This window comes from Asterias amurensis, chromosome 17, assembly GCF_032118995.1.
Source record: "Asterias amurensis chromosome 17, ASM3211899v1".
Classification (NCBI taxonomy): domain Eukaryota; kingdom Metazoa; phylum Echinodermata; class Asteroidea; order Forcipulatida; family Asteriidae; genus Asterias; species Asterias amurensis.
In genome coordinates, this window is record NC_092664.1 from 3,398,087 (window position 1) to 3,414,696 (window position 16,610).

Here is a 16,610-nt window from a genome sequence, read left to right on the forward strand (position 1 = left end):
TTGCTCAACTCACAACTGCACTAAATTTATAGCATCGTACGTGAACAGTTAGGTATGTACGTGATGTACTTCAATGTACCGGACATTGTTTTTAACAATGTATTAGGGTTGGGCGTTTACATTTAGTCCTTTTCCTAGTTACAGCACCCAACATCGCCTTTTTAAACACATTGGCATTATCAGGCGGAGGTAGCGTCGAGCATGTATTTGTTGGGGAACCTTTGTTGGTACCATGCCACTTGGCTGTACATTGTACAAACTGTCATAATTCATATTTTGTTTATTACAGTCAACAAAAACATGAGTAAAGAAATCAAACAAGGAGTCAAATGACACAGTCAAAAATGCTATAAAATCTAAAAAAGACCTCTATAAAATTCAAATAACTGATACAAAAATGTACCTGAATAGCAAGTGTTTTTTGTTAGGATTTTGCCATGTCAGATATAGTTTCAGTTCATATTTACAAATCCGAACCATTGTCCAATTTGGATTGCCTTGGTGGTGTGAGGTAGTGTATACAGTTAAAAAAAAAATTATTTTAAAGTTTGACATTTTGTACTGTCCCTCAAAATCTTGTTATTTTGTTGATGTCAAACACAACTTTTGTTGTTCATTTACTACGGCACAATTGCTAACTTGCGCACCAAGTAGTGTAAGATTTATGACTGTGTTTGTAATCATTTTCGATTTGAAATTTGTAATCACTTCAGGAATTGGTTTGCACTTCGGTCAGGAATCAACAGGCATGAGACTCAAGAGACTGTGGACTGGTGTTGGGCGCTTCAATGCCAAGATGTAAATGTGGAACCTTGCTGAGGATCCAGCCAGTGACTCACACAATCACGCTACATAATGACCAGCAACATCTCATGCGTAACCTACATGTAAGGTGAGTTTACACTTTTTTAAAGAGGTCTTTGATGGATTTTTGAACAGTTTTTTTTTCACCCCCTGAACAAAATATAGTTTTTGATTTTTTTTTCAAGTAATGACTTATTCTCAGTATTTATTCCCCCCTCCTTTTGCAGAGGTCTCAACTTTAACCCTAGCCCTAGCTGAGCCTGTAAAATCCTAGCCCATATAGCCCGCTTAATCCAAACCTCGACCCAAACCCTAGCCATCGGCCCAAACTCCAGCCCTCGGCCCAACCCCAGCCCTCAACCCAACCCTCAGCCCTCAACCGAACCCCTAGCCCTCAGTCCAAACCCCAGCCCTCAACCCAACCCCTACCTCTCAGCCCAACCCTAGCCCTCAACCCTACCTCTAGCCCTCAGCCCAACCCCTAGCCCTCAACCCACCTCCTACTTTTCAACCGAACCCTAGCCCTCTTCCAAACCTCTAGCCCTCAGCCCAAACCCTAGCCCTCTGCCAAACCTTAGCCCTCACCCCAAACCTTAGCCCTCATCACCCCAAACCCTTGCCCTTATCACAACCCCTAGCCCTTAACCCAACCCCTAGCCCTCCGCCTGAACCCTAGCCCTCCCAGCCGAAACCCTGGCCCTGACGCCGAAACGGCCAAGCCCTCAAACCAACCCCCAACCTCGGCCCAAATTCAAGCCCTCAACCAAACGCTTAGTCCTCGACCCAAACCTTAGCTATCAGACCAACCCCTAGCCTTCGACACAAACCTAGCCCTCCACCGAAACCCTAGTCCTCAACCCAACCCCTAGACAAGAGTCCATCAAACCCCTAGCCCATGGCCCACCACTAGCCATCGGCCCAAACCTTAGCCCTAAAACCTAGCCCCCCTACACGTGTCTAGTCAATTATAGTCTTGATACTTAAATCTCTCTTTTTCGTCATTTTGATTTAAACATAATCCTGTCTCATTGTAGATTGTTATGGCTCTCATTACAAGTTTTCTGCAGTTGAAGCCTGTGACTTGGGACTCAATTATCCATATTAATACAAGTTTGTTTTTAGCATAGAAAGTGTGCTACCATGTAGCTCACCACTATATTCCTCTGTCAAGTTTTTACCAATTTTACATTTTTTATTTTTCTGTTACTTGGTGTCAATTGCAGCAAGGGCACCCACAGCAGGCGATCTAACTGTATGGGGCAGCAAGTTGCTTCACACTTTTTGATATGGAGTCTGCTTGTTGATTGTTCACCAGATGGATGGCACTGTGATCTATTGGAGCTCCAAACAATGACCCTAAAGAAAGGTTAGTGTTTCTTTCAGTAAGTAAGTGTTGTAGTCGAGACCCGATAGTCCGAGACCATTAGACTGAAAACTGACGGTCCGAGACTGAGACCGGCAAAACCGACCTCGACACCGTGTCTGGAGACCTGTGACACTGTTTGTGTGATGCATGAACTGACTCCTCAGCATCTTCCAAATGATGTTTTACAAGTTCCTTGTTTTTAGGGGTTGCAATCAATCTTCTGCAGACATACACAAAGACGTATGGGATAATACCACTGGACTCTGGTATTTCTGATCAGCAGAGTGTGGGTTCGAGTCCCGGTCCTGACACTTGAACCGAGTCCCGGTTGATGTGTCCTTGGGATTGGACATAAAGCCAGAGGTTCTGTGTGTTGTGTAGTGCGTGTAAAATAATTCAGTGCACATTTTGAAAAGAGAACGGGTTCACTCTGGTTTGATAAGCTGCAAATTGCGTCACAGCACCATTTTCATCCTTCAAGAGGCACTAAATTATTCTGCCAAACCCCCGAATAAATCTGAAGGTTGTGGAAAAGTCCATTGAAACAGTGCAGTACATTATTGAGAGCTGGATTTTTATCTTATTACTGCTGTTGAAAAATCAAAAAGAAGAAGAAATGGGTATAAATAATAAGTTCAACACCACTGATCCCCAAAGTGACATCTGTGGAACATAATTAGCGCCCTCTGGTGTCACAGCTTTAATTTTGCAGCCTTTATTTAGCCTAAACCTCTTGCTTTTGTGTCCTCCATTAAAACACTCTCCCCTCGCTATTTTTTAGAAACCTTGGGCTCCTCTGGGTTTAATTTGGTCAGCAATTCAGTGAGCACCTATGTTTAGTAGTTTAAGTAGGGTTTTACATTGACTATTTGAAACAAACAGAAAAGTGTGCACCAGAAAAAACAAATTAAATTTGTTATTTTCAGAACATGTTTTAAGGAGGGACATTTATATTTCTCAACACACTTGAGAGTTTTTTTTTCATTTCTCATGGTCTAGCCCATGTATCAGTTTATATTTTCAGCCATTGCACCTGTGCAGCCAGTTTATTAGCCTGTGTGACATGTGTCTTTAAATTACCCGCCCGTCTGAGATTGCCATCTGTTTTGGGGCACTTATTCCAAGCGCAAGGCGATTCCGTCGTTACACACACTAGGATTTTGATGTGCTTTTGAGATTCCCTGTAATTAATTATTGGCTGTAAATAGACGTTGTGACCTGTGACGTCACATGTTTACAAAAGAGCCACAGAGCCTGGACTTCCTGCGGGCAGGATTTGTACACAGCTCAATGGAAGAAATCATAAAATCTTATATGTTATGGAGATTGCTCTGTCTAATTTTTATAAACTTTTGATATGATGAAAGGGGGCACATCTCAAAACTTGTCCAGCTTTTACTTTCATATCTCTTGGTTCAAGTAGAAATTATGACACAAAATGTCAACTCTCCCGTATGACCTGTGTAGTATCTTGCCCGCAAGAATACTGAAAGAGTGTACAAGGTCACACTTATTGTAAACAAAGTTCACGTGGTCTATACCCGAATACTGAAAATGTTAAATCACTGTAATCCCTATTAGATGGTAGACAGAGTAAACCTAGACCAAGGATGACATCCAGAAAAAAATGTATCATGTAAAGACAAACAACAATAATTGTATACTCTCGAAAATGTCCGCAATTATAACGTGATCAACCAGGTTTGTGTGAACCCCTTTCTGTCTTGAACCCCTTTCACACAAGAGCAATTTAGCAATGGGTAAACATGTATAAATGGGTCCGTCCACACTTAAATGTGTCTTTTTTGTATTCAAAAGTTCTTTTGGGGGGCTGTGACTGGGAGGGCACACATAGACACAGTTTCCCCTTTATTTTGGTATTTTGTATATTTCTTAGCTGATGTTGATTGTGCTTACCAAACAGTATCAACAATTTCTTACTAAGATACAAATTTGTATTGTTGGGATCGACTAGAATGATGAAGACTAGTGTGGTGCACACAGACTGTACGGTTGTCAGGAAGCCCTCTGTTGTCTAACACGGGATAGGCAGCGGCAACTGATCCTCACTTTGAACAAGTCAAAGACTATACTATCCTTAAGTATGAACAGCGCCCCCAATATCCACTTGGCACTCCATCCACAGTGTTCCCATTTTTTAACACACAGTTTTCCTATTGTAAAGAAGTAGACCCACCCCAAGACCTGAACATAATTCATGAGATTCTAACCAATGAAGACTATTTCAGCAAGGGGGGGGGGGGGGGGTCCACCTTGCTCCCTTATCGAGCGCCACATGTACACTCATTTTGAGGGTACGTGTTTGCTTATTTGGGTTAGTTAAGTCTTCACTTTAATTTTCCTCGTTTTACCCTCTCATATCGACGGTCGACAATTCTATTACCGACATCAATTTTGTTTACTGCTCCCATAATTACACTTGAATAATTGATAACTATAATAAAAGACCAGGCAGTAATGGAAGTAAAGTGCATGACACGAGGAAGGGCGCCTGTATGAAACATAGCTGCCTATAATGCTTTGAAATAGTGAATGGGTTTATTGTCAAATGAATATCTTCGCAGTAGCTGGTCCCTTCTACTTAGGGTAGTTGATAAAGTTGCTTTCTGTGCTTTAGCAGCTCTTTGGAATTGGCCACACAGTTAACCTCCACAAGGTATTTCGAGTTTAAGTTCTAACTAAAAGACTGTTTATAAAGTTGGTACTGAGTTTGCTGGTTCAGAAACGTTTATCTATAGACACCTTTTGCAGACTTTCTAGAACCTGTCCTTTTGGGGATAGCGTATGTAGATCAGATATATCAGATCAAAAAATGTTGATGAGGAATAGTGCCTGTGATAATACAAGCATGGAATTGGACACACGATCAGAGAATGTCATAAAGATGTCAAAAGGGCCGTCGCAGATTGGAATTGTGAGCTAATGTTTGTGTTGAAACAGCTCTGAAATTGGGCCCAGCTTTTAACTGAATGTTCTATTTTGAAATCCAGTGACAATGGTACAGCACCCCAAATTCACTGTGAGAAATAACAATACTTTACGTACAAAGCAATCCACTGGCAATGATAAGGTTGCAAAAGAATGCTTCATGTTGCCAGAGTTTACCCCAAAGATCCTTGGATGACAGAATGGTTTCACAGTTGCGAAGAATATACTGCCAAAGAAATTCGTCCTTCGTTTTTAGTATTTTTCCTGAGCAACACACAGTATACAGCCGGACCTTTCAACACCATAAACAGTTTCAACCCTGAAAAAATGCACATCTCGTTCATGCTCTCTAAAGCTCACTTAAATGAACCACTAAGATGTGTTTTCGTAGCCGAAGAACACAGTCTTTAATGGCTTGTCACATTTTGACAGCGTTGTACTTGAACTGTGTCAATAAAATCAAACGTTGAATACTGTAAGAGGGTGTGCCGATTTTATCTTCTCATCTACAGAAATAGTTCCCAATTGACGAGAGTGATTTGTAAGAAATTAAAGCAAACCCTTTGCCTCATGGAGGAATGTTGCCTATATACAAGCTTTGCTTCTTAAATGGATCCATCGATCGACAGTGTCACTTTTGCTTTGCATTATAGTCTTTCAAACCTATAGAATATTGAGAATTATTACATTTGGTAATGACTTCTAGTTTATTTTAACATCACAATTCCGCTTTTTGATGGGCATAAATTAACATTGAACCTTGAAAGTTGATATTGTGCCTATTCATAGTTTCTTGGTCTGTATGTTGGAGAGAAAATTCAGCAGCATCCCCCAGCATCTCGGGTTGGCTTTCAGGGCACCTTCTGGCCACACCAAGCGACCGGTAACATGTATCGATCACAACCTTTCTCAGGGTATATTTTGTTCGGGCGGGAAGTGCAAATCGACGGCAGCGTGAACTGTGTCTGGCCCCCACCGGGAGCTGTGCCACGTCAACTTACTTTTTCATTTACGGCTTCGAGATCACAGGGACACGTGATCGGACAAGTGATGTCTGATTTATGTCTGTTTTAGAGCCATGGAAAAAAACAGACAACCTCAAGATTATCTTGTTTCTAAACCTAAATGAAAGCCTCAAAACGGAGGGGGAGGGGGGGGGGTTTATAGTACTAGTACCGTAATCGTGACTTTGGGATGGTTTGCTTCCAAGTTGAAGTATTTTGGATGATGTATATAGGCCTTGAACGGTAGTCCCATTTGCACTTGGTTTTGAATTAGCTGTGCTCAATTTGAATATTGGGCCAGTCGTTTTTACAATTTATGTTTATGGTTGCCCTTTCTGAAGTTGTTTTCTTGATAACATCAATAAACGCAATGATTACCTGAAGTCATTATAGCGAACATGTGCCCTTTTGATACAACATCTATTAAATATTGATATTTCTTTTGTTTCTTACCTATTTCAGCGAGGACTTTAGCAGCCATGGACACATGTTTCAACGGAGTTACCGTCGGACGTCCAGGACACTGTTTCTCGCAAACATGGGTGAGGTATCCCTTTTTTTCTTCTTTTTTTTCACTGTAAAAGCATGATTCATTTATTCTGTCGTTTGTTTTTGTAAGTGTTTTTTTTTTTTCTTATAGCACTGTTGCCACACTTTTTTGGTTCACCAAAGATTAGAACAAGATGTGGTATGTTAAATCAAAACGTGTCCAAAGCATTGATGGGGTACATCCCAAACCGTGGTAATAACTTACACCAATGGTCGGTGCAGATTTATTGGCTGTGCTAATAAGCGAAGCGCTTTACCCTAATCTTACCAAAAATTATCAGAACCAACCACAGCCTTAAAATAAGCACAAACCCTAGCCTAACCTTATTTCCCCAGCACTAATTATATCTCTGACCCTAACCCATAAGTCACCGCAATGGGTCAAAGATCCAAAATAGGGGCAGTTTATTTAGTGTTTCAATCCTGAGGTTTGTCCGTGTCCAGTAGGTGTTCATCAAATATTTCAAAAACCTGTATAGTAATAACATCACAAGTCCAGATGGCCACTTCAAGGTGAGGGACACTTTAGCTGATTTTTGGTTGTTTATTACCTAAATGAACTGTCACTGGGGCACGGTGCCACCTATTCTGGGGCTGAAACAGGGTAACACCCTTCCCAGTCCGTTATAGGTATGGGTATCATCCAGCCTGGCTGTATGGAGCAGAATGCACTAAACCTTTTCCAGCAACTTTTCAGCATTTCTTGTTTGTAAATATAGAGAGACAGTCATCGCGTTTGTAGAAGGTGTGCTTTGGGGAATAATTCACGAACATGATTCGTGAAGAATGGAAGAGTTTTATATAAGCAGTGACAATAAACATCGAAGCTGGACCCGTATCTTTTCCTGAAGATGTCATAATAATTGAACAACCAATGTCAACAAAATTGTATTATGTTTAAATCAAAAGCCGAGGATAAGACCGGAAATTCTGTCACATTTTTCAAGGATCAGTTTCACTTTTACGTCATGTGCATTATGTTTTTTACGTTGTAACTATATGTCCTTTATTAGTTTTTCATCGTTGAACCCTTTTCGTCATGGTTGAGTTGAGCCGGTGCCGTCTTCAAATAGTAGTAAGGCAGACTATACACTTCAAGTTGGGCTGTTGTTTCAATCATCTGGTCATTTGTTTATGGTTATTACCGCACCATTAAACACGTCAGGCAGGATGGTGCCTGCAGCCTCCATTCACTTTGTATTAGTCGTACTGCTGATCTCACATGGTTTGCATTTTGCAGAAAATAAATGCCACATTTCTGCAGTTTTTTTGGTTGTGAATTTGATCCTATAATCCATGCTGAACTTGGGCCCAATTTTATAGAGCTGCTTTTATTTTAAAGCACAACATGTATTGCTTTTGAACCACAACATTATGCTTACGAGAATAAGTTTACCAGCCAAATTACCCTGAAACATGTACAATTCGTGACTGGTATCCTGCTCATTTCTGCTAATAGCAGAAACTTGTTTAAGCAATATGCTCTGCTCTTATTAAGGCATGCTTTATGAAATTTGGCCCAGATGTATTTTAAAGTCAGTATAAAACCGCCTGTATTTTTCTACTTGCAAGGTCTGACTCATTTCATTTAACCTTATAAGGTAGTGTTTGTGGGGCGGGAATATCACTTGTAATTGTACGGTAACCTTGTGTTATAACGTTGTATTGATGTATTCAAACCGAGGCTCGGGGATCTTTAGGCTGGTGCCTTTTGTTGTGAACATAAGTGCTTGTATTGTCATCGTCAGGGGCAACGACAGGTTTGAAAAAGGTCGACACATCATCTTGGGGTCAAGTCTGTCAGTTCCTATCCATTTACATGTAAGATTAGCATTTTGTTTGGTCCGTAAATGTCATTGTAAAAGGTGGTTTGAGACCAGCATCGGAAAAGCAACTGACATCTTAGCAGCGTCCCAACCGGCGCGTACCTCAGCGACGGGTAACCCTCGATTCAAATTGCCCGTAAAATGCCGTCCGTTTGAGTTTGATCAGAAACCCTCCAGAGACCTGAAGTCCGTATAGCGGGGATTCAGTTAAACCTTAATTCAATTCAACAATTTGATAAAGCACCCACGCAGAGATCTAGTAGTTTATTTCTTCCTGTATGGTGGCGAGACGGGTTTGGAAATTTGAGGGATTGTGGTCAGGTTGGAACCCTGTAGCCATCAAAACAGCACACAGTTTGAGCGATTTATCTCAGGATTCATTTTGACGTTGTAGTTTTCACTGGGAGAGCTCCCCGGTACAATTTACGAGAGGGTTTGCTTGAAAGCGCGTAATAATGATGAAATTTACATTCATGACATCGTGGCGACTGCTCATCTCCCAGGGAGAGCTAGCCGGCGTCGGGCCACGCGACTGCCCCGCACACGAACCAACTTAAGACACGAGCCGGTCTTTTTAAGGCAGCCCAGAGTTCACGCACCAGTGAAATGATACTATTTATACTCTAACTAAAATATCCCGCGGGACTGATATATAATATGTTATGTCCATTAGTTTACATAAGGTCACGTGGAAAATCCCGTTCCGCGGCATGCTAATATGATGAATTTCTCTCCCCCACAAATATGCCAGGGCTTCTTTTGACGTCAGAGCGGTTGCCAGGCGACGGGAGTCTGGTTAGAAATGATGCCGGCCAAGGCCATGATGCTAAGGCGAGCCCGTGAGTGCCGCGTACAAACCGGCAATGCCGGCAGAGTTTTAACACTTGCAAGAACCCGTGTCTTTTGTCCTCGGAAGGCGATGTAATGAAAAAATACTCACCAGTCGTTGTGGCCAAACCTCAAACCAGAAAACACCCCCACCTACATTCACACGTATAAACTGTATCAATATGATGCCGTTTTATTTAGCAGACCGAACGGGGGAAATAAGGCAAACTCATTTTACCGTAGCATACCAAGCGCCGATTTCAAGCAGAACTCACAATTTGTTTCAATTTAATAGATGTTGAATTTGCATCGGGGATAAAGAATATTAATTTTGGTTTTTACCCATAACACCGATGTGTGTTAGCACTGTATACTCTGTACTTTTCCCGAGTCCTGAACAAAAAATACCACAGGACGCTTATTACTTTTCATTACAATTATTACTGTTTCAATTTATTGGGATCACGCCATTCTTTCAAAACGATGTTTGGTTTGGTATCTTCTATGAACCCTATTTTAAAACAACCATAATACGTGAACGCTCGTTTATGTTAAACCATTCAAAATACAAACCTAACAATTTTTTGGGGTGAAATGGCACATGTTATTTCATTAAAGGTTTTCTATTATGTAGTTGACTTTTATATTATAGGAAAGCCTAGAGAAAAGTAGTGTCTCAAAACATGGCATACGTCAAAAAAATAAAGCATTTCAAGTCAAAGTTTGCCGATAATTTTTATATATTTTTTTAAACGTTTGGTTGTTTTAATCTGAATAAAACGTACATACATACCATAAAACAAACCTGTAAAAACATCATTTCAAAAGGTGGTCTCGCTTTTAAAATATTGTAGAAAATCCTAAGCGAACATGTCTATGCAGGAAGAATAATACCTAATAGGAATTTACAATATGAAAAACGTATACTGTAATAGTGCGTAAACTTATATGTTTTTTACAAAACCACAATACTTCACAGTGAAATAATTCTCAAAATGTTTTACACTATCGAAAGCTGGTGTATGCTTCTTCTAACCAATAGTTTGTAATGCCATTAATTTTGAGAGTGATTGATGCCAAACGAATGCCTTCCCTTTAAATCAATCTACAATTGACTGATGCAGACTTGGTTTCCATCCATCTGAACTGACTGGAACCTTTCCGGGTGGTCGTTATTCACATTTAATATTCAAGATAAGATAAAGTGCCAGGATAGTCAGACCGCATCAAATGGTGTCTTGTGTATGTGTTTGCGAGACACCTTATAGTGTACGAATGCTGAATTTGTTCCTAAGCTGATCACATACCCTCTCCCAAACTGTAGTCCTAAGTTGAATATAGCCCCAACACTTTACCTAACTGTATCCTGGACGTAGCCCTAAACGTGTACCTGATTGCAGTCCAAGCCTAAAATTTAGGGACAGGGTCAACATTTAATGTTGACCCAACCCTGTCCCTAACGGATGTAGTCCTAAGTTATAGCCACAACATAGTACCTAATTGTAGTCCTATACCGAATATAGACCAAACCTGGGAGTGTCGTCGCCGAGCGGTTAAGAGCACCGAATTCAAACTCTGGTATTTCTGATCAGCAGAGTGTGGGTTCGTTACCCCAGCCGTGACACTTGTGTCCTCAAGCAAGACACATAACCATTGCTTCGTCCTTCGGATGGGACGTAAAGCCGTTGGTCCCATGTGTTGTGTAAACGCATGTAAAAGAACCCAGTGCACTTATCGACAAGAGAAGGGGTTCGCCCGGTGTTCCTGGCTGGATTGGCAGCGTATTTCGCCACAGCACCTTGTAAACCATTACATGGTGCTAAAGGATTAGGTCTTATATCTCAAAATTTTCCCCACTCCTTGCAGTAATAGTAGTTTGCGCTTTGTATCCTTTGGCAAAGGCGCGTTATAAATACGGTTATTATTATTATTATTATTATTACTACCTAGTAGTCCAAGCCTAAATGTAGACCTAACCCTTTCCCTAACGGATGTAGTCCTAAGTGGAATATAGCCACAACCTTGTACCTAAGTGTAGTCCTAAGTTATAGCCACAACATTGTACCTAATTGTAGTCCTATACCGAATATAGCCCAAACCGTGGACCTTATTGTAGTCCAAGCCTAAATGTAGACCCAACCCTGTTCCTAACTGATGTAGTCCTACGTTATAGCCACAATATTGTACCTATCTGTACCCCTAAACCAAATATAGCCAAACCGTGGACCTGATTGCAGTCCAAGCCTATAATGTAGACCCAACCCTCTCCCTAACTGATGTAGTCTTAATGAATATAGCCACAACCTTGTTCCTAAGTGTTAGTCCTCAGTTGAGTATAGCCCTAACCCTGTACCCAATTGTAGTCCTAAGTTGAATGTGATAGCCCCATCCTTATACCAAGTTGTCCAAGCCTAAATGTTGAGCCAACCCTATCCCTAATTGATGTGGTCCTAAGTTGAAAACAGCCACAACCTTTGGACCTAATTGTAGTCCTAAATCTTGTACGTATTGGTTTGTTGACTTTCGCTAGTCACAATTCACTCTGACAGTTTATATTCAAATTAATGTCCGTCCGTTTGACAACCATGTAGAGCATTATGGAAATGATGAGGCGCCCCTTTAACCTAAAAGAATGTCCAAAACATGTTTCACAAGTCTATCCATCGATTTAAGAAATGCCATCATTCGAGTGGTCTTGATATTACGTTACGTTACACGATTTTACACAACGTCATCGTTGACTTTTTTTAAGAGACGGTTTAATAATGGACGTTGCGTGCGGCCAATCATGATCAGTCTAAACAGATAGTTGATGTCTCTGCCCGTTTCAGCTCCCGGCGTCTAAATGACATCATTAGCTTACAAGCTGCCTGTCTGGCAGAAGTATTTTGTGCAATGATAATTAAAATAACAGACACGTACATGTATATGTGACTCCTCTTATGTTGTTTTTCCCCGGAGGAGGAATTTTATTCAAACCTCTTTTAATACAAACTACACAAACTGTTTGTGTAACTTACTACTTTAAGAACATATAAAGGAAAAAGCAAATGGCAAAAACAGGACATTTTATGAATGGCATTTAGTTAGCACATTGCAACAACAAAAGACTCCTCTATTGTTATCAATCGTTGACACTCGTAACAAAATACATTTTAAGTATAAAACTTTCGGGATAATCGATGTTCACAAATCTTTTGGTTTTTTTTCATTCAAAATTGTGGGTTGAGGTGAACTGAAAATAAAAAATCAGTGTGCTTAGTAACAAGGAAACCTTCTCAAACATTTTTAATAAGGGAATATTAAAAAGGGTAGCGACGAGTTCCTAAACTGCCGTTTAAAACCGGCATGGTCGTGGCCGTGCGATAAAAGGCTCGGGCCTTTATCGCACGGCCACGACCCTGCAAGGTTTTTAACCGCAGTTTAAGAACGAGTCACTACTCTTTTACTCCCATTCATAAATGCCTCTTTGGTTAAAACGGTTAAAAGGCTTAAAAGGCGTAATAAGTAAGAAACCCTGTAAAATTTATCAATTTTCCGACGTCCTTGAGCTCTGTACGTGTATTGCGTTTTTATGACTGAGACAGTTTTCGGATATGCACTCGTGCGCGTAGTTAGTGGTGGTGCAAGACGTTTCTCGTTTTCCTTTCACACACAGCGCGGCAAAAACACCAACAGCGCCCACATCGCCCGTAACGAGAAACGTCTTGCACCGAGACTAGACTGGTAGGCATCTAAACGTATCCGAAAACAACCGGTTATAAACAGCTCCAGCTGGTCTTTATCAACCGTTTAAACACGTGACGCGCTCTCCACCATTAGGAATAGCGTAACTTTCTGAGGTATTTATGAATAGAAGTTAAAACCCACAAGGGAAACTGACTGGGTATTTGTTTTTATTGTTTTGTTGTGATTTTGCGATTGGACAGAGAGGTCGCTGGTTCCAATCCCGCCCCACTGTCAATTGCCTTGTTTAACCCAAGTGCACTCCTTTTTTTTTCTCTATTGAGTTTTGTATGTATAATAACTAGTTGTTCACAAACTAGAAATCGAACTTTGGTGTGGGTAGTTGGGTGGATGGGTTGAAACAAAATCGAAGAATCGAAATAGTGAAACATACTCACATGAGGACAGATTTTGCTAATTTCTACCAAACTTCATTTCAGTTGTGCCTTCAAAGATTCGTTAAAACTTGAATCAAAGTGGTTTTACTCCCTGTTGTGTTTATCATGGACGACGCACTTTAAGCGTGAATCAAATCCCATTTTCATGTTGGGACATTGGTTGTCGGTGAACCCTCCTTTGAACCTGATGACAAACTTTTCCTGTGCGGGTAGGCCTATTTGCAACACTGAGCTCATAATAATACATGAGATGTGGAAAACCTCCGTAATAATACTTTACACCAAGAAACCTATTATAGTCATCGAAAGTATATCCATAACAATATGCTGCTAATCAAACCAGGAACACTGAGGCGAACCCCTTCCCTTTTCGATTAGTGCACTGGGTTCTTTTACCTGCGTTACACAACACACGGCACCAACGGCTTCACGTCCCATCCGAAGGACTGCATGCTATCGAGGCTGCTTTTAAGTTTAGAATGTACGTCCGCACGTGTTTGTTCAACGTGCAACGAAGCACAATGCCAAGTAATGACATGTCACCGATGGTGTTAACTAATTAGTGAATGGTACCTCCACGGAGACGACCCAATCAACTGTGTAATTTGGTAGCTAGAATCAGTGGGTAAACGACCGTACAGTTTCCCGTTTGGCTGATGACGGTGCGCGGATCGGAGATACCACCAATTATGGTAACTCTAATGTACCGTTTCTCCTCGCCGTTTTATATCCGACCAGTAACACACCGTTGTGTGCAGTCGGCGAGAGAAATTAAGAATAACTATTGCGGGCATTCGATGAAGAAGAATAATAATATGGGGGGGGGGGGGGGAGGGGGTATTGTGATGCAGCCAGTTGGACAAGCTAATGAGATAAGTGGAGATTAGATCGCGTTTCTATCTATAGATCGAACGGAAAGAACCTTGTGGGGTTGACTTTGGACGATTCTTGTATGACCAATGATAAGGGTGAGGGTTTAATGTGGTAGTAATTTTCCACTCGAATCAATGTTTATGACTCGTCTATGATTGAAATAGTTAAGGCACTGGACACCATTGGTAATTACTCAAAATAATTGTTAGCATAAACACTAAATTGGTAACGAGCAACGGAGAGCTGTTGACAGTACAAAACAGTGGGAGAAACGGGTCCCCCTGAAGTAATGCATTTTTTTGTTAGAAAGAGGGTAATTTCTCACCCAAATAATAAAATGCTTTAGTTGAAGCCTTTTATTTTGCATCTGAAAGCACACAAAGTAATGCAACAATGGTGTTTTTTCTTTCATTATTCTGTTGCAACTTTGAGGACCAATTGAGCTTAAATAATCTCCAGGGTTTGTTAATTTTTGAATTGGTTTGGATACACCAAGTTAGAAGACTGGCCTTTGACAATTACCAAAGGTGTCAAGTGTCTTTAAAGGGAAGGTACACGTTTACTCAAAACAAATGTTAACTTAAATGCTGACTTTGGTAACAAGCATTGGAGAGCCGTTGACAGTATGAAATGTTGTGCGTAACGGCTTCTTTTGAAGTGGCATAGATTTTGAGGGAAGAGGTTATTTCTCACTAAATAATAAAATACTTTTAGCCGGAAGTCTTTTATTCCTGTCTGAAAGCACGTAAATTCTCTCATCATTTTCTCGCAACTTTGATGACCAATTTAGCTCAAATTTTCACAGGCTTAGTATTTAAAATGTTATGCTTATGTTGGGATACGCCAAGTGAGAAGACTGATCTTTGAAAATTACCAAACGTGTACGTTCCCTTGAAGGAACAAAATTATTCACTGAAATGAATAACAATGTGATACTCGAGGCGATTGTTTTGGAAGGCAAAACGGGACCAGTACTAAGTAAAGAGGGTTTAGAAAGCAGGCCAGTACAGCTAGAGGTCTGGTGCCTAACTGACCCGGCAAAATCTTACTTTAAAAAGGTTCCCGGCACGGATGAAAAACTAGACAGGGTAAATGGAGCCCCCAAAATAGCTGCAAAAACAAAGGCTTTGCGGTCCTTAAGCTACAGGATTTGTCCATGACCTCGACAAAAACAAGACAAGCGCTGCGACGACACGAGCCTGATGCTCTCAGAGTTGAAGGATTAGACTTTTCATCTCGAGAAAAAAAAAATAGAGCAGACTTTTTGAAGAGCATGTGTAAGTGCACGATCCAAGGACATTTTACTCCGTGTGCATATTTTCAATGGGGGTACAGCAAGACTCGAGTCAACAACTTAGCGAAAGCTCCCTCGCGTCTTCGTCCGTATTCACTTATCCCGGACTTGGATTATGTCTCAGTTTATATGTCCAACCAATAGCGAGGGCGGATTAAAATATTAAGTTTCAAACAGTGAGGGATAAAACTGGGTTAATGAAAAGCGAGTTAAGGAGATAATCATACATTATATCATCAGACAGGCCATTGATGCAAACGAAAAATGTAATTTACCTCATTGACTCAAATTTAACCATACAGTTAAATTAGATGAGGAGATAAACGGTACCAAGTTTAAATTAATATAAAAACAAGGCAACCTCTCAGACAAACGGATTACAAACTGGTGAAGTAATCCTTCCCTAATATAAACCATCTAAATCTAGGCCAATGATTCAGAACATCTTATTTTGTTTTTGAGCATCTATTCCCGGGTGTTCTACTGTTAATCCATCAAAACAGCTTCCTATCAAAAAGCAAATCCGATCACAACTTCTAAAATAGACGACGGATGAATCGCATAAATTTATGACCTAATAACATCTTTCATTTTTCAAACGAAAAAGCAACGTGTCATCACTCGCCATAATGCGTTAGATAAGGCAGGGTTAAGAGGACAATATTGACTTCAGGTTAGGGCGCTTTGGGATATAACAGCAGTTGCTTTAGGTGCAAGTTCGAGTGGCGACCATTTTGTCAACCACTATAGTCAATTTTCTTTATAGTAAGCTGCGCGTGCAATTGACCTGGGTACCAGGCAAAATAACCCATAATGGTCGACATTTTGACTCCACAAAATGGCCGACCATGTAAGTGTAGCAGAGTAAAAAGGAAAACCGTGCAATTCCGAGGCATAGTTGTGTGGATCATTGTATTAAATACTTGTAAAACATATGTCTAAGCACGTGCATTTTTTAATAAACAACTTTAAAAAAAGAACTTTTAATAAAAA